General features: G+C 43.0%; 1 long non-coding RNA gene across 1 annotated transcript; it reads left to right on the top strand.

Annotated features, from left to right (window-relative positions):
• Positions 1 to 3879: 3879 nt before the first annotated feature.
• Positions 3880 to 18133, top strand: LOC133219094 (uncharacterized). The gene is made up of 3 exons (XR_009727350.1): positions 3880 to 3964; positions 16332 to 16505; positions 17858 to 18133. It is a non-coding gene; the product is annotated as an uncharacterized LOC133219094 (long non-coding RNA).
• Positions 18134 to 21039: the final 2906 nt, after the last annotated feature.

Below are 21039 nucleotides of genomic sequence, written 5' to 3'. Positions count from 1 at the left end.
CAGGTGCTGATTGATTTGTAAGGCACCAGAAAGTATTGGGTCCAGGTATGTATTCAGGGTGGATGAGCACCATTATCTGGACCCAGCTGTGGCTCCTTGTGGCTCCTTAGTTTTTCTAATGCAGTTTTATACTGCATCACAGTATAAACCAAGAAACTCAGCACCAGCAGAATGCAGTCCTGTTGGCTGTGACTTCCAGGCTGAGATCAGCTCAGGCCAGGCAGGTCAGGAGGTTACCTCTTGCTGCAGCCCATGTGTATGGGTGGTCTTTTCACCAGCTCCTGTCAGCCAAGGGGTAGAACAAGCTTTCTGCCTTTGTTCCCTGCCCTTGTTTTTCCCCAAGCACACGCCCTTGGCAGTCCCAAAACCAGGAATAAAACCCAAACCCGCATTGTTTTAGCCAGGGTCAATGCCATGGTTTGCTCACAGCTATACAGGCTTTATGGATAAGGCAGTGGAAATGAGGGCTCCGTTCAGCAGCAGAGGTGGTCTGTGAAATTATCCCCTTGGAGAATTTTAATCTCTAAGAAGTGGAAAGAGGAGAAGAAATGACCCAAGGGAAATGACCCAGCTGAGGGCACCGTTCAGTGGCAGGGATAAGAACAGATTTCAGTCTCCTGACTCCCAGCAGCGTGCGAGAGGGCTTGTTGGTATTTCCTGTATGCCAGTATCACTGTTTGGTTGCTCATTCATCTCGACTTCCCACCATGCTCCCACATGGACACGCACATCAAGGTTGTCTGTGGAGCCTGTGACCACAGTCAATGTCCCCGTGGGTGCATTTTATGCATGTGTAATAGCTAAACACATATAAAAGCATCATGAAGACCAGTGGTATGTTGTGCAAATACAAACCTATGATAGGGGAGGAGCAATCCCCATGCGCCTCAGCGCTGAATAAAGCATACCTACTTTACAATTTTAACGAGTTGTGGAGTCTATCTGCGTATCACCTAAGCGTGAAAACAGAAGAAATAAAGCTTAAAAGGCACCTTCTGTGTCGAGGAATCCTGTCCAAAGCACTGTGCCACCCTGTTGCTTTCATCCAGGGATGACAATAAAACCATACAGACATTCTGTCCCCATGCCCCTGTGTGCATGGTTTGGAGCCATGCCCACCCAGTGCTTAGAGACCATCTAATCTCCAAACATCTGGCTAGATTTTCTGAGGTGACTGTAGCATAGAGGTTTGAGCTGATATTAAACACAGATCCTGTTGCTACAGGGCCTCTGTAGCAACAGGAGTTGATCCAAGTCTCTGTTTGCTTGACTGTGTTTCATAGTTGGTGTTCAGCTACCCCGAGAACACCATTTTAAGCAATTGAGCAGGCCGCTTGATGCTTGAAAAGCTGTATCAGGAGCATGGACCCACTTCATGCATCCTATCACCAGGATTGACCTATACCCAGCGCCCTGTTTCCTGAGCAGTTCCTGCTCCACAAGCACTTCTACAAGAGACTGAGGCAGGTAACCAGGGTTTAACTAGCAGCAAATGTGTCAGTGTCCCACATGCTGCCTCTCTGTTCTTACAGGAACACTCCAAAATCAGAGAGAGATGGGGAAGCATCTTAGTCGATTGCTATGTTTTTCTCATGAACTAAATGTTCCAACAGATACACCTCAGAGGAACACTAACAAGCACAAAGTCTCCATTCCACAAACATCCTTCAGTGTGGCTATTGTTTCGAGGGGGCTTGGTCTTGACACTCTCTGATTAAGGCTTGACTTGTTTAGGCAGCAGCTGCAGGTTGCTTACAGCCATTGGTGATGCTGATGGGGCAGCTGTATATAATTGCTCTTCCTGGTAGGTGAGGTTCTTTCCTCCAGAAGGAAGCAAAATGGTGGGCTGCATAAAGAGGTAAGAGTCCTGGTTCTAGTTATTGTGTACTGTAATTCTGGTATCTGAGAAGTGATGGTTTGGAATTGGTTTGCATGTTGGTACAGCAGAGATAAGCTTTTCCTACTGTAGTAAGCAGGGGTACTGCATTAATGAATTGCTTCATATTGTGAAATAAATGCTTTGAAGGTGATAATGTGGGTGCTGGGAGGTCAGGTTGTGAGCAGTGGTGCAAAGTTCCTGTATGGTCCGAAGCTTTTCCTTGCATTACCCCAAATTTGGGTCCCTGCCTTTTTCTCCTAGTTCACTGGTCCTCCTGTTACGGGTCTTATGAGACCTCAGTACAGAGCATTGCTCTAATCCTACTGCTGGGTAGCCTGAGTCTCTGGTCAACCCCATCTCTGCAGTCCTTGAGTTATTCCACACTCAGGTTCACACCCTGCTTAATTGCTCTTGCTTATTTTGGCTCAGTCCAGCTGCTGGGCAGAGCAATCAGCTGCAAAGGCTTGCTGCTGTCTGCAATCAGTGGTAGATGCTCTGCAGCTGTGATGGACTGGTGGGCTTGCCCTTACAGAAGTGCCCTTGCAGGTATTCCTGTAGAATGGGTGCTAAATAGGACCCAGGACTATCTCAGCAGTGGAAATCCTTAATGTGAGCACACACATTGCCATTTTTAGGAGTGTCCTAGCAATAATGACCAGTGAAAACCCGATAGGAGCCCTTTTGTGAGCAATATTTACTGCTCACCTGCAGTGCTCTGAAGTTCTGTTTGCTGGCTCCCCACAGACCTTTAAGGGATTTGTGTGTGTTTGCTTCTCTCTCTATTTTTTAATCTTCTGAATGCTGGGCATCCTTAGCTTTTCACTATAGGGAATAGCCAAAGTAGAAGCAGAGCTTTCTCTTTTAAGCACATTAGCTGTGATTTTTTTTGCTTCCTCTTAGCAGAGAGGACATTAGCAAAGGATATAAAAAGAACTTTAACAGTGGCTGTGTGCAATAGATGCCATCAATGATTACAGAATTGAGACTGCAGATCTATATCCACTTACATATACTGCACATACATTGTTGTGGCATGGGATTGTATGTTCTGCTGCCGTGCATTTATGGGTTATGCAAGTCCTGCCTGTTTCACTGTACCTTATGGGCACCTTGAGCAAACAGATAAGGAGCTATTCTGGCACTGCTTCAGATAACATTGTCTTTTCTTTCTAATGCTGCAGCTAGTAATTTCTTTACACAGCGCAGAACCCTGTAGCTCCAGTGGGAGGTTGATAGCATGCAGTTCCCTGTCTAGGAATAACTTTCAGAGGCTCATTCCCTGTTTATTTCAGAAGGGTTTTTTAAACCATACAAAGCGAAACTGTGGGATTCTTTGCCCTGTGCTGCCACTGATGACCACAATTTATAGGCAAACTCCAGGAAGAAAAATTGGATAATATGTAGAGAAAGGCACTGTCTCTGGTTCAGAAAGTCCTCTGAGCCTTAAATCCTGGAAAAGCATTGTGGGGAAGGCACAGGAAATGCTTTCCCAGCCTTGTACTCATCCACAAGTGCTTTTTTTCAGGCTCAGAGATGGAACTGAGTGCTGGACTGACTTTGCTCTGATTCTGTGTTCTCCTTCAGTCTCAGCAGGTACCAGGTTATTTAACTGGCAGTAAGGCCTTCTAGGTGAGCTAACGTGATACGAATCTTGATGTGTACCCCTGTTTGCTAGTGCATAACTGTAAGACTTTATCAGTGTCGTCTCCTGTGCCTGTAGGGCCCGCAGTGAAACATACGAAACCTGTTTCTGATACAGCCCTGGCAAAAATTAGTGTTTACGAGTTTATGAACCTGAAAATGCCTCTCCCAATCATACAGAATATCTTGTTTAGCTAAAATAGCCATATGGGTGGCTAACAGCTTCCCACATCCAGACTGATTAAAGTGGCAGCTGATAAAACAGGACTTGACCTATTTCAGACCTCATTGGATTTTTGCCCTGGGTAGCAAGAGAAGTAATTTAGTTTAAATCCTATTGCTTTTTCTTTTCAACTCCACTCCTAGCCCTTATGTTCTACCCAAATCAATAAGAGGGAGAGTCTCTAAACAAGATCCTGTTAAAGCAGTGACCTTAAACTTCAGGTCAGTTTAATAAGTCAAACAATTGTTTCTCTGAGGTGCTTTGCCCCTGCGTAGACCACAGGCAGATGCAGTTAGCATTGGATTCAAAGACTTCCCTCATTGGTATCAGCAGCAATCTGAGGAGTTATCTTTGTACTGATATGCAGGGATTTTGTCATCTTGCAGACTTAATAAGTACTCAGAAAGTGGTTTATGTCATTAAGTCGTATTGAACTTCTGCTGTGCCTGAAGTATATCCAGTTCCGGACTTCCCAAGTGTCTATTCTCTGGTTCAAAAGTATCAGTTCATCAGAGGTTGAACTAGGTTTCAGTTTGGAAAATACAGAAGGAACGAACCCCCCAGATTGGCACAACCACCACCCAACCTGGGAAAACAGGGGGTAAAAACCACCCGTTGAATTTTGTCTTCAGATACGTTTGGCCTAGAATTTACTAACTGTGGGTTCAAATAGAGGAAGTTGAAATCATAGTGTTGTACTTTGCAGTTTTGAACTGAGGACTTTGGTCTGGACTTTGGTGACAGGGCTGTTGGTTTTGGGGTCATTCCTCATTTTATGGCTTTTTTTTTTTCTCTTATCATTAAAATCAGGGGGTCTGTTGAGCAGAGGCAATACAGAGATCCTGCAGTTCCTTGTATAAGGTAGAACTGTATTTCTGCCTGGGTAAAAGAGGTAGCCACCTAGGACATCAAAAGAGGATGCTACCAAAATGAAGGGCCTGCAGGTGGTTGTTTTCTAGGGGGAAGTTTCCCTTTTGCAAGAGAAGCAGTGCAGGTGGAGCATGGATATAATTCATAGCAGGGACATGGAGGGAAGAAAGACTGGATAAGGTGGGGGGGGAGTATGTGCTAGGACATGATTGTACCCCAACCTCCTTCCTTTACCATGAAATCTGCATCTGGGCATTGAATTCAAGGAGAAACTCTTCTGTTAGTTGTGATTGTTGTAAAACAAGGCTCACCTGGGATGCTTTGCCTTCACAAGGCTCCCTGGGGTCCTTCTGCTTATACCTTTGCAAAGCAGGGGAGAGCTGGGCTCCTTTTCATACAACTGTCCTATGAGAACTATTGTTTCCTGTAAATCATCCATGCTATGACCTTAGGTATTCTATGCAGTAGTCATAAAACAGAAAATTATAATCTCTTTCTTATCCAACTGTCTGCCTTGTAGAAAATGAGTGTGTCTGTAATTGGGCATGAAGTATTTCAAACTGGGCCATCAAACAGGCTGCATCTGTTGTTCTCATTATTATTCCTTACACAATCACAGCCACTGATGTTGTGTTTTCATTAATTTTTCTATTAACTTTTCCCCATCAATGTGATTAAAGATTCATTAACCTGAAGCAGAGTAAAACAACCTGCCACCACCCCCCGAAACTGAAGATCAGATCAAAACTGTCCTGAGTATGACATTAGGCAGAAACTGATTCAGCCTTTCAAAAATGAGGTATCTCTGAAAACAGATATGTTAGCAGAGGATTAGCTGTTCAAATGGTCAAGTCAAACAAGGCATAATCAGGGCTAACTTTACACCTCCTCCTCATTTCACTTACCCTGTCTGTGATTTCAGCACCCTTTAGATGGGAGCTTAGCTTAGTACCAATTATCTTGTACCAATTATCTGTGTATTTAATTTGGCCACGTAATTGGCAGGCACTTCCAGCTTGGCTCATTTTTTATATGCTACATATTTAATGGAGCTGAAGGATTTTTCATTCCCTCTTGTTATAGTCTTTTAAGAAATACGTGTGCTCTCCTGCCTCCTATTTCTTTCTCACTGTAATGAGCCATGTTGCCTTTAAGTTGGAGAAGTACTGGTGCTAGCAGCTTGTGAAGAATGGGGAATGATGGCAATAGAAGTCAGAATGCCTCTAGGTGTGGTGTGTTTGAGTGCACTTAGCAAATGTAAATTGGTGACTGTAGTTTCAGCAGTATTATGTTGTTGTATAAAACCCAGGCATGACTATTTCCTTAATATATAAGCCGTTTTTCCCCCAGATAAACTGCTTGTGACTACCCTCATGTTAAGCCACTGACTGAAGGGAGTACAGCATAACCAGGCATGGGAAGCGACTCATGTTTAAACCTGCTTCTCCCAAAATCTTCCATATATTTTCAAAGATAATTTCAACTTAGTGCTTTTAGAGCATCAGTGAAAGGATTCCAGTGTGTTAATGTACTTTGACTGAGGTCTTCCTCGTGCTTGCTGCACTCCTCCTGTGCCTCAAGAACAGGCTCTCTTAGGTTACATGCTCTCTCTCATTGGCAGCAAAGGTAGCAGTGATCATCACCTCCCCAGTGGGAATTAGTTTTCCTCACAGCAGCCAGTGTTTAGATTTTGATTTAACAAAGTGTCGTGGTTTAAGCCCAGCCATAACTCAGAACCACGCAGCCGCTCGCTCACGCCCCCCCTTTCCTCCCCCCCACTCCTGAAGGGATGGGGAGGAGAAGGGAAAGAATGTGACTCCCACAGGTTGAGATAAGAACAGTCCAGTAACTAAGGTATAACACAAACCACTGCTGCTACCACCAATAATAATAATGATAAGGGAAATAACAAAGGAAGAGAATACAACTGCTCACCACTCGCAGACCGATACCCAGGCTGACCGAGCAGTGATCTAATCCTTCCAGGTAACTGCCCCCAGTTTATATAGTGGCCATGAAGTCCTGTGGTATGGAATACCTCTTTGATCAGTTTGGGTCAGGTGTCCTGTCTCTGCTTCCTCCCGGCTTCCCCTCCTCCCTGGCAGAGCAGGAGGCTCAGAAAGTCCTTGGTCAGACTAAACCTGACTGAGCAGCAACTAAACCCATCGGTGTTATCAGCGCTGTTCCCAGGCTGAAAGTCAAAACCACAGCACTGCACCAGCTACTGAGAAGGAGAAAAATGACTGCTGCTGCTAAACACAGGACACAAAGCACCCTGGCTTACCCTGGGAAACCAGTGTTACTTCATTTAGTCTTGTCTATCTCACCTAATGGAAGATGGATTAAACTGTGTGCGTTGGAAACTGAATCACAGTCTTATTACCCAGCTGGGAAGAACTTAAACTGCTGTCCATAGAGGAATTTGGGCAGGGGACTCGCCCCAGAGGCTGCTGGCAATGCTTTACCTGGTTTATGTGCTTTTCCAAAGTGTGCATGTGTTCATTAAGTGACTCGTTTTGTACAGAACACAGGCTGTGTATGTGCAATTGTCTTTTTGTCTGAGACCCGTAAGAGTGCACTACTTCTTACTACTCATCTAATCCCAGGAAGCATGTCAGAAATAAGGCTGTACGCAGAATGCATAAACCTGAAATGACAGTGAGGTGGGGAGAAGAAAGTTTGTGTTTGGTCCATAGGTCCATAAGAAAGGCAAAAGGAAGAAACTGCCTCAAGGCTGTACCAAGCCAGTGAATTCATCCATCTAGGAGTTGGGTAGCACCTGTGCCCTGGGGTTGAGCTTTAATCCATCCAAATATTGTGTGCATGTGTGTAATTATAACTGATGTGCTTTCAGGAAATAACAAAGCTAGCCAGATCCCTCTACAGGTGTACTTCTCCTGGAGCTTCCTGATTTTGTGGAGCCAGTTTCTGAAGCCAGGGTTTTCCAAGGGTCCTGAATTCAGTGGAGATCCTTATAGGACTCTAGTCATAATTTGTTGCTACCAATGATGGCTTGGCTAATGCCATCTTCCCACACTGATTTCTAGATACCTAAGCACATAATTAACGCTGAGTGGTCAGCAACTGATTAGTGAACAAGCATGGAGTGCCCTTGATGCCTCTGAAGCATCTGTGAGCAGTGACTTCAGTCTGCATATGGACTGCTCTTCCTGGAAACAGGAACCTCCAGGTCCTGTAGTTGTTACCAGCCCATGTGAATCAAGGTTTTAGTAGATTAACATTGTGGTTCTGGAGAAGCGTAAGTTCAATGCACTGTAAGGCAAATTTGACAAGACTTAAAAGCAAGTGACACAAAAGCAGGCTTTATACCAACATATTCTGTGAGTTATCTTTACTGTCACCCATCTAAAAAGCTCTGTGGCTGGCATTCATGCCTCTTGCAAAACTTCAGGTATTGGTTAAATGTTGTTTTCATCAACCATACATGAGGAGAAGTCTTTGCTGTTTTCTCCTTGGAGAGGCCTTCAGCTTCTAGAGCTTGTAATTCATAAAGAGAATACTTACTTAAGGCATTGAGAGGAGGGAAGGGAAAGAACTTGTTGTTCCTGCAGTTTTTGTTCCCACGTGTGCTTCTTGTCCCTGCTTAATTATGAGAGAAGAAAAAGGCTGTGGTCCTCTGGACATGGCTGTATAGGGCCATCTTCTGGTCAGGCAGTACATACAACTGTACTGAGTGTTAATGCAGCCTGATGACCAGATGGGCAGCATCTTTGGCTGTCGACACTGTTTTATATGGACAAAGAAATGAGACCAGTGTGTGCTCCTCTCTCAACAGAGAACATAGATGATAAGGAGGGAGTTGTCCAACAGCTTTGAAGTGACAAGTTCTACATGGGAAAATTCAGGGAGGAAAGCACCTGTGTGGATATCCAATAAGTGAGGCTGTACAACAAACCCCACAGCATTAGTGCAAATTTGGGGGTGTTTCTTGCGTTTTGATACTTGCATTTTTTTTTATTCTGATTTTTGAGAAAAGCATGAGAATTCCATTGGGAACCGAAACTCATTCAGTCTGCTTGAGGCCGTTCAGCACAGCAGACTTGGAGGAGAGATGAATAGTGATGGAGAAGAATTGTCTGGAACCTTCTTAATTTCATCATAGTTGAACATTGGAGTGGTGTGAACTGGCTCTGTCCAAGTGGAAATGGAAGAGAAGTTGATATTATTTTTCTCAATATATATATATTAAAGGTTTTAGTTGATCTGATGCTTGTGGGTACATTTGGCACACAAGAACACTTTTAAAGTGATGTGCTGTTAAACTGGGATAAACAAGAGTTTAAGGTGGAATTGAAGAGATGAGATGCAAACAGAATTGTTTACAGGTCTGAGGAAACATCTAATGCTTGGGTGATGAAAAGTGAAATCACAGATTTTAGGAGGAAATGTTGCAGTCAGTAGGGACATTGGTTCCCCTGGAAACACATCAGTAGGAGTTACCTGTCTTGCCCTTCAGAGATGATGGCTTTTTAGTCTCCTGATCCTCGAGGAAAATGCACTGAAAATCACACGTCCAACTGTGACCCTTTTAACAAGAACATTTGCCAGAAATGATGTGCTGTCTAAACCCTGGCCCGGCCATTTGAATCTCATGCTGTTCATATTCTAGCTACGTAAATGCCATGTGGTACAAGGTGACTATGTTCAGAGTTTACTATACAGTGATGCACGGAAGGAGCTCATCTCTAGGAGCAAAGAAGCAAGGAGGGCAGCCAAGTCCCTTGTGATAAGCATGTTCATGAGGGGTGCAGTGTATGGTGAAGCCTGGAAGTTTACATGGAGTAGGTATGATCTTGTCTTCCGATTAAAGGGTTTTGAAGTCAGTATCCAGTTGTTGCTGTGCATTGCCTGGATTGATTGTTGGTGCCTGGGTTGTTGCTTTAACAGATAGTGAAAAACAAGCTGGAAAATGCTGTATATTTATGTCCATAAACTCACCTCCACTCCCACATGCTTATCCCTCTCTTCTCAGGGTTTTAGCAATCCAGTGCATAAACAAGCATGTAACTTGTACGTGCAGCATAAATTAACTAATTTACAGTTTGAGGGGCACAAAAGGACTCATGAATTCACAAAGATTGTTTTTCATAATCAATTGAAAGCAAAGCGATGAAACCGTTCATCCAACTCATTAAGTGAACTGACCCCTGAAGGTTAATGTAGAGCTATTGAACGTGCCGGAGCAATGAAGGAGGGAGAGCGCTATCAGAGTGACTATGGCATGTGTAGTCATATTGCCTCTGTGAAGAGAGGGCTGTGGGGTGGGATTCAATGGGATCAGTTCTTTGTTTTGCAGGCACTTCCTGAATAACAGAATAGCTTGTGATCCAAATTGTGCCTCTGGTGCTAGTAAGCAGCTTCTCTCACCTATTCTCCAAAGAGCCCTGGATCCGAAACCTGAGGAGTGATGCTCATTAAAGTGTAAAAAGTATCATTTGGTGAACATGGAAGAAAAAAGCACACCACATGTGAAATAATGGCTGTTAACCGAATGTGCTTAACAGGCAGCATACAAGAAGCCTTTTTCCTCCTGGCTATATTGGTTTTACAGTGGTACAATTTTACTAGCTGTATAAACTTCATTGATTGATCTGTATAAGAGGATGTAGCAAGCCAGTATTACTTAATGGCATCTGCCATGTGATGGGTATTTTGTGACATGTCTGATAAAATAACTTTCTAGGTAGGAGGCACTGCAGTGAAGTTGAAGTTGTCTGACTTATCTGGCATCACAATGATCATCCACCATTCACCTGGGAAGACCGTTGGTGGAGAAGAGGTATCCTACCCACTTGTTATCCCTTGTACTTTTGGATCTTCCACATTGCAGAAAGGAAGAGTAGAGAAAGTATTAACTGTTCCCATTCAGCACCTGCTTAAAAGGTTTCTGCCTTGATCCAGTTGGCAGAGAGCAGGGGGTAGTGTGGAAGCAGGAAGGATGCATTGCCTCCAGCTGTTTGAGGAATTCCTGCCATCAAGCATCTACCCCAGGTCTGAAGACAGGCTTTGTAAAGTGCACTCCATGTTGATCTCTGTTTCACTTAGGCTGATGTTCAATGCTGACAACAAGCTGTTCTGTAGTAGCTCTTGTTATTTTCCCAGACAGCACCCTTAGGACTGTATAAATGGCAGCAACAGGGAAAAAAAAATATTGAGACCATCATTATTCTCTAAGTGAGTTTCTGTTGTTACAGAGCTTGGAGAATCAGGAGCATTGAGACCCATAAAAGTGCCTTTGATTATTAGTTCTTACAATTTCATCTTTTTTTGCTGCGTCGGAAATAAGCTGGGATCCTGAATGAAGCATGCATTTCAGATGATGGTATTTCCTGGAGTTTATGGAACACATGCTATGACATGATGAATTGGTATAATACGCTTGAGTGTTCATAAGATAGAAATACTTATTCTGCACTTAAATAAAATTAGAGGTAGTTTAGAAACAAATTGAATTCCTACACAAAATCTTACAGGACTTAAAGTAAGAAAAAAAACATTGAAGAAAAGGCTATTTTTTTTTTCCTTAAAACCAGTGAAAACCCAGGGCATTCTGTTTCTTTTTTTTCCTTCTAGGTTTAGAAATACATCAATATTCTCTCCCATGCAAAATCCAAATGCATAAAGTACTTGGTAATGCATCTACCCGCTTATGTTTCCAACTGTCAGAGCTGTAGCTTAAGCCAGCTTGTGATAATGTACTTATTGGCCAGTATTAATGATAACATCAGCATAACTGGCTTGGGAATTCTATTTTCTGCTTGCAAAGGATTTAGGTAATGCTTATAATGCTGAGCAAGCCACCATGTCTGTTCCTGGAGACAGAAAGCTGGCTCTATAACCTAATTGCATGGATATGGGGCAAGTTGTAAGGAGTGAAGGAGATGCCCTGGGCGCGATGTGTGACTCAGCCATATCTCGCATTCGCTGTAACACCTCAAGATACCAGAAGACATCTGGGCTTTGACTAAATGCTCATTAAGTACAGCATGAGTGATAAATTGGCTCCATCTTTCTGTGCATGCATTCCTGGTCACCATGGAAAAAGTAATTTCCTGTTGCCTAATTTGCAAAGGAAGAACACGTATTTATGTTGTATTACCTTGCTTCTTCTATAGGCTAATGGTGCTAAGGTAGCTTATCAGATCCTGGTAAGAAACAGGTTTTTCACTTAAGAATTATTCAGGCACTTTTTAATGCAAAACAGAGAAAAATTATCCTGATTTCTCCTCTCCTTTTCAGGCCTTAGAGCACCTTGTCACCCAATTGTGCTTTTACAGGCTCATTGGTGTCACACTCAAGATGTAGTTGGATAATTATACAAACTCTTTCTGAGGCAAAGGAGCAGGCTTATCAGTTCTGACAGATGCTTTTAAGCTCTTCCTCCACAAGGAGTTTTGGGCTGGCACATCTTTTGCAGCATGTCATTTCCATGTCAGATGAGGCTCTACATGTGCTGCTGTCCCTCTCATGGGGTCCAGATCTAGAGTAATGGGCACACTATTGTAGTCTAGCCATGTGAACTGCTAGCTCATTTTTGTCATGTAGTTAAGTGACTGGACTGACAGCAGGAAGATGCTATTACTCGGTTATGACCAGCCTGACATTTCATTAGTATCACACTCTTCTTGCATGTTAAGCTTCTTCAGAAAAGAAGCGTTGTCCTATCTGCATGCTTGTTTCCAGCCCCCTCTTGCCAATTATTCAGGCGTTATCATTGGAATCCTGTCTGTAACTAGAAAAAGTCCTGAAGACAAATCTCTTCAGGGCCTGCTTATGCAGTGGAAAGCAGTTTAGAGATTATTGCCACTATAACAAAAAGAGATGGATCTGAAACCAAACCCGGTGATTTAACAGGCAATTAATTGTCTAGGGTACAGAAACAGTCTGCTGTGCTTCCGAGATGCATAAAACTGTCTGCAGAGCAGGGGTCAGGCTTGTGAGAGCCAAGCTGGAGAGCTTCTGTGGCATATTACAGACACACCTATAAGGGCAGCTCCAACTCCTCACCAGAGGCACGAATTGTTGGACAAAAAGTTCAATTTGAAGAAATACGGCTGCAATTTGGGCTTGTATTGGAAGTTACTTCCCCATAAATCTGGTGTAAAGCTGTAAAACCTGGTTGTTCTCTGTCACCATTGCTTGTTAAAATGGCCCTGTTTTCTTTTTTAGCATGAGTAAATAAAGAGTACTGATAGAGCAGGACCTTCTTAAGCTGTGGGTTCACTCGTGGTCTATATATCCACGCTCATGTAGTCCCTGCATTATTTCCTTGGAAACAAGCTCTGCATAGTCATCACTGAGCTATTGCAGGAAGGGTTCAGAGCCAGCCAAAAAGGACTTTAGTTCCATGCTGTAAGTGTAATGGCTGTTGCAATGAGTCCCATGTTTCAGTGAGGTACCCAGCAGAATGAAAGCTATTGACACACAGCACTGCTAGACATGTTAATCATGACATAGGACAGGCTGCCAACTGATTGCAAATCTCATTGCACAGCATGGTAATTGCCATTCCTACAGGTGTATAGAAGGTGCCCTGAAATGGGGTGACAAATTCACATGCTGTTAAATGCTCTCTGTTTCCATTGGCATATAGGAGAAGGGGCTTACTATTTCCCTTGGGGAAAAAACATCATCTTGTTGTCTACTGCAAAGGAAAGGAGTGGTTAGGTATTGTAGAGGCTGTGTAGGAGTTGCCTTTTATGATGAGGTGCCAACTGAAGGTCAAGGCAATATTTCTGCAGGAGTTCATTAGATAGCATTTAGTAAGATGATGTTTCCTGAAGGAATTCCTCTCACTGAGAAAGGTCAGTTGGTAAGGAAGTGATACAGTGGATACAGATGGCTGCATGTGTTTGACAGGAGAAACTACACAATGGGAATTTGTCATAAAAGGGAAACTTGAACTACAGAATTAAAGAAACAAGTGAGCTGGACTCCAGCGTCTGCTACAGGCTTGTTCCCATAGGAAGTCTCAAGCATACTAAGAAAATCATTGCTACGCCCTGGGAGCAAACCAATCTTTCTTGACCCATAAGCACCAACCTGTTTTCAAACAGCAAATATTTAGGGAAATGGGGCTGTAGGGCCTCAGTCAATTGTCCCACTTGGCTCCAGGTAACAAGGTGGCTGCTGTGGGAAGGTGCATTCTGATGGCTGCCCTCTTGACTTAGTGCCATTAAGCTGTAGTACGAGAGTTGGATCACACCACCAATGCAAAGGTAGGGTGAGATGTTGCAAGGAGGTGTTAGATGGTTTTCAAGTTAAGAGTGAGGAAATGCTGTGGTGTCATTTCCACCTGGAAACCCCAGGTAAGGTGTGATGTGTTAGACCAGAGGAAGTAGAGCTGAGAGAGTTCCCCTCCTTGCAGGAGATGTAGTATGACCAACAGTTCTTGGTTACTATGGTTGATATCTGTAGCCCACCAAAGTAAAGCCACTCATGGGTGATGACAGAAGGCTTTGTGTGTCTTTCACTGCCACCTTTGAGTGCTCAGCTTCTGCCTGATCTAGTGGAGATGTAGTCCAGGTGTTTGCCCATGCAATTTAGGTGCTGTGCTGCAACCCTGGTGGGTAGGAATCAGAAATAATTAGTAATTGTTTTAAGTGGTTCTGCATGAAAAGCCTTTTCTTGCAGCTTATCAAAAATAGAATGAATCACTCCTGCAGCTTTCCATTCAAAGAGAAACTGACTGAGAGCTGGGGTCTGTGAAAGACCTTTTCCTTCTGGTTTTGTTGAGATGCTTTTTTGCTTCAGGCCACAAAGCAGCACATGGGCAGGGTGGGTTATCCATGCCTGTTTCCTTTTTTGTCATTAGGCAGATGCAAGATCAGAGAACTGATCAGTAATTCTTCTTTGTCTTATTAGCAACATTTTTCTCTTGCATTGGCTATGATTGTAACATGAGGGTTTCTGACTGCACTCCAGTGAAAAATGAGCATGCTGCACACTTGGGAAAGCAGAGTTTTTGCTCTCATACTGACCTCAAGCCCAAGCTGTCCTTGTCACTCACTGTTATGGACAAAGCCTGGAGTTTTCTGGTTACTTCATTGTTCTGCTTTGAAATAACAGTTGAGTTTTTCTGCTTAAAAGGGGAACATCCTTCATGCACTTTTTGTTTGCTTTTCAAAGACGGGGTCTCATCTATCTTCATGATGCATCCAGATAGTAACTGCACCTCAGCAAGTTACTAACACAGGGGGAAATAGCGCTGTCCCTTTCCTGGCTATAATTGTAAGCAGAGTGGTGTATGCCACTTCCAATTTGAAACTCTCTTTTGGTGTGTTTTGCCTAGCAGTTATTCCTAGGGAGGGGATCCTTGTTCCCACCTATTTACAGCTTGATTGGTAGTGGGAGAGATTTGCTTTCTCTGTTGGTGCTGAGTGGGTGAAGGTTAGAATGTAATCATCACTAAACAAGACCTAACACATTACCTTACAGGCCTTTTGAGTGTCTTTCCTCCCAACATTAGGATTCCTATGCTTGACCACATTAACGATTTGTTTTGGTTTCTCTTTTTAACCTGGTGACTGATTTATTGACATTGCAATCAAATGATCACCAGGAGAATCAGTGCAGTGTACTTCAGCAGAAACAGTGTTTAATATGTCAGGTTTTATTAAGCAAGACTCATTATGTAGCTAAATGCTTGGGTAAAGCACTCCACATACGGCTGAGCCCAGTGTGCTTTCACAGAAAGTGTGCTAGTGCCTCAATGAATGGATTTAAAAGGCTAAAGTGAATGGGAAAAGATCAGAAACAACCTCATGCTACCAAAGAGGAAGAGGGGAAAGATTCGCTTTGAGAGGTAGATAGAGTTTCCTGCAAACAAGTCTTCTTGGTCACCTATAACTCACTGGGTGCTGGCTCTGTGCACTGGCTGGAATGTAATGAACAATGTGACCCAAAGAGACACATAAAACATGGGACTGAGCAAGGACAGAATTCTTGGAATTGAAATAAAATGTTTAATGGGATAACATCCAACAAAACTAAGGAAGTCCCATAGTTCAGCTAAACTAGGCTGTGGTTCTGAATCAGCATTTGGAGGAGACTCTCAGTCTCTACTCTCAATAGTGGGAAGGTAGGTGACCAGAATAGTGACTATTTTCCCTTCCCCACACTGTGGAGTGTTACAAGAAGGTGACACTGGTATTACCCATCACAATAAACATTTGGAAGGGTATTGCCACTTGATGTGCACTTTAAAAAGGGTTTTAGTATGTGGACACAACTGTGGAATAAAATCAATGTTTCTTTTCTAGCAGGCTCAGTGCTTGTTGGTTTTCTGCATCTCCATGGGAGTATACTCAGGTTCAGATGTGGCTTTATGCCTTCCTTTTACTCATAGAGATTCCTTCTCTTATGTTGCATCTGTGATGGAATAAACATGGTCAAGAGGCAGATCTACAGTCACTGAAGTGTCAGGAGCTTTGGGTGGTTAGGCTGAGAAGACCCAACTAGTCTGACTTTTCAAGCCAGAGAACAAAGCTCTCTCCTAATTTTCATAGCAATAGTGATGTATTATGTTTTTAAAACACTGAAGAAAAGCCAAACCCACCCAATTTCTGTAGCACTCATTTTTTAATTCATAGATAGCAGAGATGCAGGAAGCCTTTACTCACCTTCCTTTACTCCTGCAAAAGCAAAACCCTCTTTGAAGACCGCCAAAGAGAGCATTTCACCTTGTATTAAAAATAGGACTGATGATCACCTTTCTGAGAGCTCCTGGACTAAGGAACCAGGCTCCCTTTTCTGAGATGGCCAGTGCTTGTGCACAGTAATCAATGCTGAACTGGTGTTCTTTGTAGCATCCCTTCTGGGAATCCCAGAGCTGCTAAAACAACAACTCCCGCTATTGAACCAGTCTCGCAGGTAATCAACCTTTCCCTTATATCATGTGCTGGGTTTCTTTTTAATTAGAAAAAAAATGCTGCTTCTTCCAAGCAAAAGGCTTCTGTCATTAGCACTGTGTGTCTGCCTGGGCATTTGGTCCCAGATTAATTTAGAAGCTGAAGCAGGAGCAGTCTCATGAGTGAACTGAGGTTTTTCCCCTGTCATCATGAAAGATCAGTACTGCTATAAAACACTTTCCTGAAAGTCCCACTTTGAAATGGCCTTTAATGCCGGTGATTTCTAATGGGATGCTGAAATATGACAGCAGGAAAGTGTGCAATGGGCTCCAAAAGTCTAATGACAGTCTAACATTTATCTTTTGTGTTGCTAATCTCTCCTGCTGCCAGTAGATTAGTTTTCAGTCTGTTGAAATAAAAGCTCATTCACCCTTTCGGGTCCCAACACTGTACAACTGCAATGTTAGTTCTGATTGCTCTTTTCACTCTCTGGGTACCTTAAGTTGAACCTCACTATGGTGGTTTTGGTTTGGGTTTTTTTCTTTCTGTGCTATTTTTCTGTCATCTCTGTTCCCTGCTATCTTTTTCATATAGCAAATTGCTATGGATCCACCACAGCTTGCCATGTCCCAGTTTCCAGCTTGCTGTACTGTCTCCTCTTCACACCTGCACCTATTTGTGTACCTTTCCATAGCAAAGTCTACCCCACACCCCAGCTCTTGTGCCATGTTGACCATCAGCAGACAGCCCCTAAGCAGCAGTTTATTAAGTGCCACTGAAGCTCCAAATACTGCATCAGTGTATCTGAGAAATGTGGCTTTTGGCTCCCTGCTCATCTGACCTTGGATGTGCCTTCCTGCCTCTTCAGGGAATTCAAGTGGAAAGAGATTGAGCTGCAGCTACAGTGGGATTATAGCTTGTCTTGTGTAAGAGTAGCTCTACAAACCTATGTTATGCCATGATGAAAATGACAGTACTGCTTGGTTGAGGAGGCTAACAATGATGTGCGTGCATCTTGGATTCTTTGACATGTTCTCTATTTAGATTTTTCCTGCAATGTAGTCCTCAGATGTTCGTTTCATTTGTGTCACTTGACATAGGTTAATGACACTGCAGCTCTGAATAATTTTATTGCCTACTACTGTGTATTGATGCTAATGAATTATGTTATTTCTGCACCATTATGTGTTATCATCCTTCAGTACAGCTGAGACTCAATGTATCGGTACTTGAATGATGTCCTGCTGCTTCTTATAACTTGAACTGTGTTTTATGTCCATGGTTTTAGATCTTAAACTTTCCTTGATTGATATGGCTCATTTGATGGTACATTTCTGAGTCCCTGAGTGACTGCCCAGGAACTCTTTCTTTCAGAAGAAATAGAGACTATGAAACATCTAATACTTTGTGCAGGCTTCCCCATGGTATTTCCATCAACTCAATGATGAAGAAATGTACTCATTCTCAGAAATGTTTTTTGACTCATTCGCTAGATGTATTTGGAGACCCACACTAGAGCTGGTGTGCAAGGGTGTGTGTTTTAGGCGTGATGAAGCTAATTGGATTGTGCAACTAAGAGATCTTAAGGGATCATCTAGATGGCTAATTTTTAAGTTTTTAAGTAAGTTCCTTCACCTCAAATGTGACCTTGTTTTTCAGTTTAGATGCCCTGTGCTTTCATTTGCTGTTTGTGGAATATACTAACATATGGGAGGTGCTCCAGTCCCCTGATCATCCTCATGGCCTCCTCTGAGGTGCAGTCTCAGTTGCTTCTTCAACAGACTGAATCCTGGTTTCTTAAAGAGACATGGTAAATACTCTGCCAATATCAAGTATTACGTTTTAATGATCTAGATGTAGCTGTGATGTTGCAGCAGATGCCTGTTGTTAGAGCTCTGCTTTGACTCCATCTGTGAGGTGAAATGCATCCTTTGAATCCCAGATCCTTTCCTCCTGCCTCAGGAGCTTAAAATCCAAGAATTGTCTTAGATTAACCTCATCAGAGTGAAATACCTTGAATGCAATCTAATTGTGAAGGTTTCAAGGGTGTGTACACAGGCAGTAAGGCAAGGCATCAATACCCATCAGCTACTCTATGTTTATAAAACAACAGTAGGCTGCTTCCTGTGAGTGTAAAAGGGTTTTGTTCCCTTGGTCTTACTGCAACCATGCTGTGTTAACCTCGCTGCTTGGGGGTGCAGGTAGGAAAGCACAGAGACACCCCCACCCAAAGGGAATTGTGCATCACACCAGGCAGTGCTAACAAAAGCCCCTCTTGCTCTTCCCAGCTGCAAACGTATGAAGTCAGCTTATTCAGGGCTGTCATGACTTAGGGCAAATATGGGAGTTTTAACAAGTGTTGTGTACAGCACTGAGATCAGTGGTATTCATGGCCAGCAAATATTACCTAGCTCATTTGCTTGTACATAGCTGCAGGAATAAATCACCAGAGGCAGACCGGGTGCTGCAGCCCTTGTCCAAGCAGCTGAATTTGGTCAAATTGATTATGTGGGCACAGCAGCATTATGCTTTCGGTGGCATCTTTCTGGGGTGTACACAGATGTAGCTGAACCTTGCTCTGTGCAGGCATATACATATATATCGAAAGGGCTAGTGGGCAGGTGCTCACCTGGTATAAATCGATGTGGCTTCATTAACTTCAGTGAGACCATGCTGATTTAGAGCTGCGGAGGAGCTGCCTCTGTGAAGCAGTCAAGTTTGTAAGTGATTGTATAATCTGCTAGGAAGTCAAGCCAGGGCAACCTCCCTGTGATGACATTTCCTCTGAAACTCCCTTTAATAAGGTAATATTTTCTTCCAGTTCCATAAATGCAAATCAGCCGAACCGCACTCTGCATACTTCCTGGTTTCATTAGAAACTCTTAGTCCAACCCTACTGCAACGTGCAGGTGAAAGTGAGTTATTCCAGCCTTCTCTCATTTTAATTACCTTGATTTGATTATGCCTCATTTCAGAAGTGCCCTGTAATTTAAGACAATAAATAAACTTTTTTTAGCAAGCTGGGGAAACTGGAGGATATGATGCAAAGATTTAGCTCATTAAGCATTAATGTTACTAATATTCTTACACTAATTGCTTCGTTAAGTTGATTGTCTTAGCAGAAAAGTAGGCTTGGCTTCTCTTGTGGATCATCACATTTTATTTGCGTGTGCTACGAAAAAGATAGAAATAGTAAAGCTTGCCAAAGTGAATTCTTAAGAGGACATAATGCACTTAATGAATTTCTCACTACTTGATGTGCTGAAGGGGTCCCATTTGGGATTTAGCTGTAAAACTCCATGTACATCCTATCATATACTTTTAGAGCAAGTGATAACTATTCCTTCATTGTTTCTGTCAAAAAAGGTAGCTAGGAAGGAAGGAGAAAACCTCCCTTTCTAGCCTCCAGAAAATCTTATAATCAGACTTTCTAATGTCATATACACACATATATATGTATGTGAATATATAAACTCCAAACAACAAACCCAAACTGAAGGATGTCACTGTGCCACACTAATCCTTCTGTTGCTCTGTATTTCACAGGGGCAGTAGCATGTGTCTCTGGGTTCCCAGTAAATCCATTTATTAAACACTTTCAAAGATAGCTGCAAGAATGGGGCACAGGAATGAAGAAGAAACCTGAAAGGAGCCTGTTTGTGTAACACAGGATGAAAGCTAAGGAATTACTTGATCCTGGAGCTTATGAAGCTTCCAGCTACTAAAATGACTGATACAGAGGGTGCATGTTGAATTCAGACCTCTGCACTGTTAGAAAACCTCCTCTGAGCTGCCGCAGTGCCTGGAGATGCCTGTATTTCACAATTACTTTTCCTGTTGGGCTTTGTAGCTCTCTACAGAACTGCACATCAGAATTGTCTCTCTCTTGGCAAGACATCCTCAACATCTGATTTCCCCTGAATCTCTGCCCCAGGGATGTCATTGAGAACCATAAGGATGACTGATGGAAACACATCAGGCTACACGTTGAGTGCAGGGAGGTTTGTGTTAGTGTAATGTGCAATGAGGTTGTGGGAAGTGCAGGACTGAAGGCCTAGGACAGTGCACTTACTATAAGGCTATCTTGGGAGCTGGTGGACAGCACTCTTTACCCAGCTCCCGAAACTGTGCCACTCTGCAGGAAACCGGTCCAGGCTTGAGAGGCTAGGGAATGAGACAAGAAAATGGAATACAGGTCCCCATATATGCCAGTGTTGGGTACACCTTTTCACATAGAAAATGGTGATGTGAATGTGAACCTCCTCCTCCATAGATTGATGAAACAGATTCAATATGAGAAAGAAGCATGCCAGTCTTCTACCTTTTCTCCCATCTTCTGCTGCTTGCCACTGCTGGCAACAATCCCAGGCTACTGATTAGACTTCTCTTTGCTCTCTGTTGGACTATTGGTTTTCCTAGCTGTTGTTGGAACTGACATATGAATATTGCAAATGCCTTACCTGTGATTGTGTCCTTTACATAGGACCAAATGGGCAACTTAGCTCTGGTCTTTGCATAATGGTTTATTGATTAAAACAAACTTTTACAGTGACAGT

This window comes from Neopsephotus bourkii, unplaced genomic scaffold (genome assembly GCF_033783945.1).
Source record: "Neopsephotus bourkii isolate Nb327-2 ecotype Australia unplaced genomic scaffold, CSIRO-AGI_Nbou_v1 NB_1308, whole genome shotgun sequence".
NCBI classification, from domain to species: domain Eukaryota; kingdom Metazoa; phylum Chordata; class Aves; order Psittaciformes; family Psittacidae; genus Neopsephotus; species Neopsephotus bourkii.
This window is presented reverse-complemented; position numbering and strand designations above follow the sequence as displayed.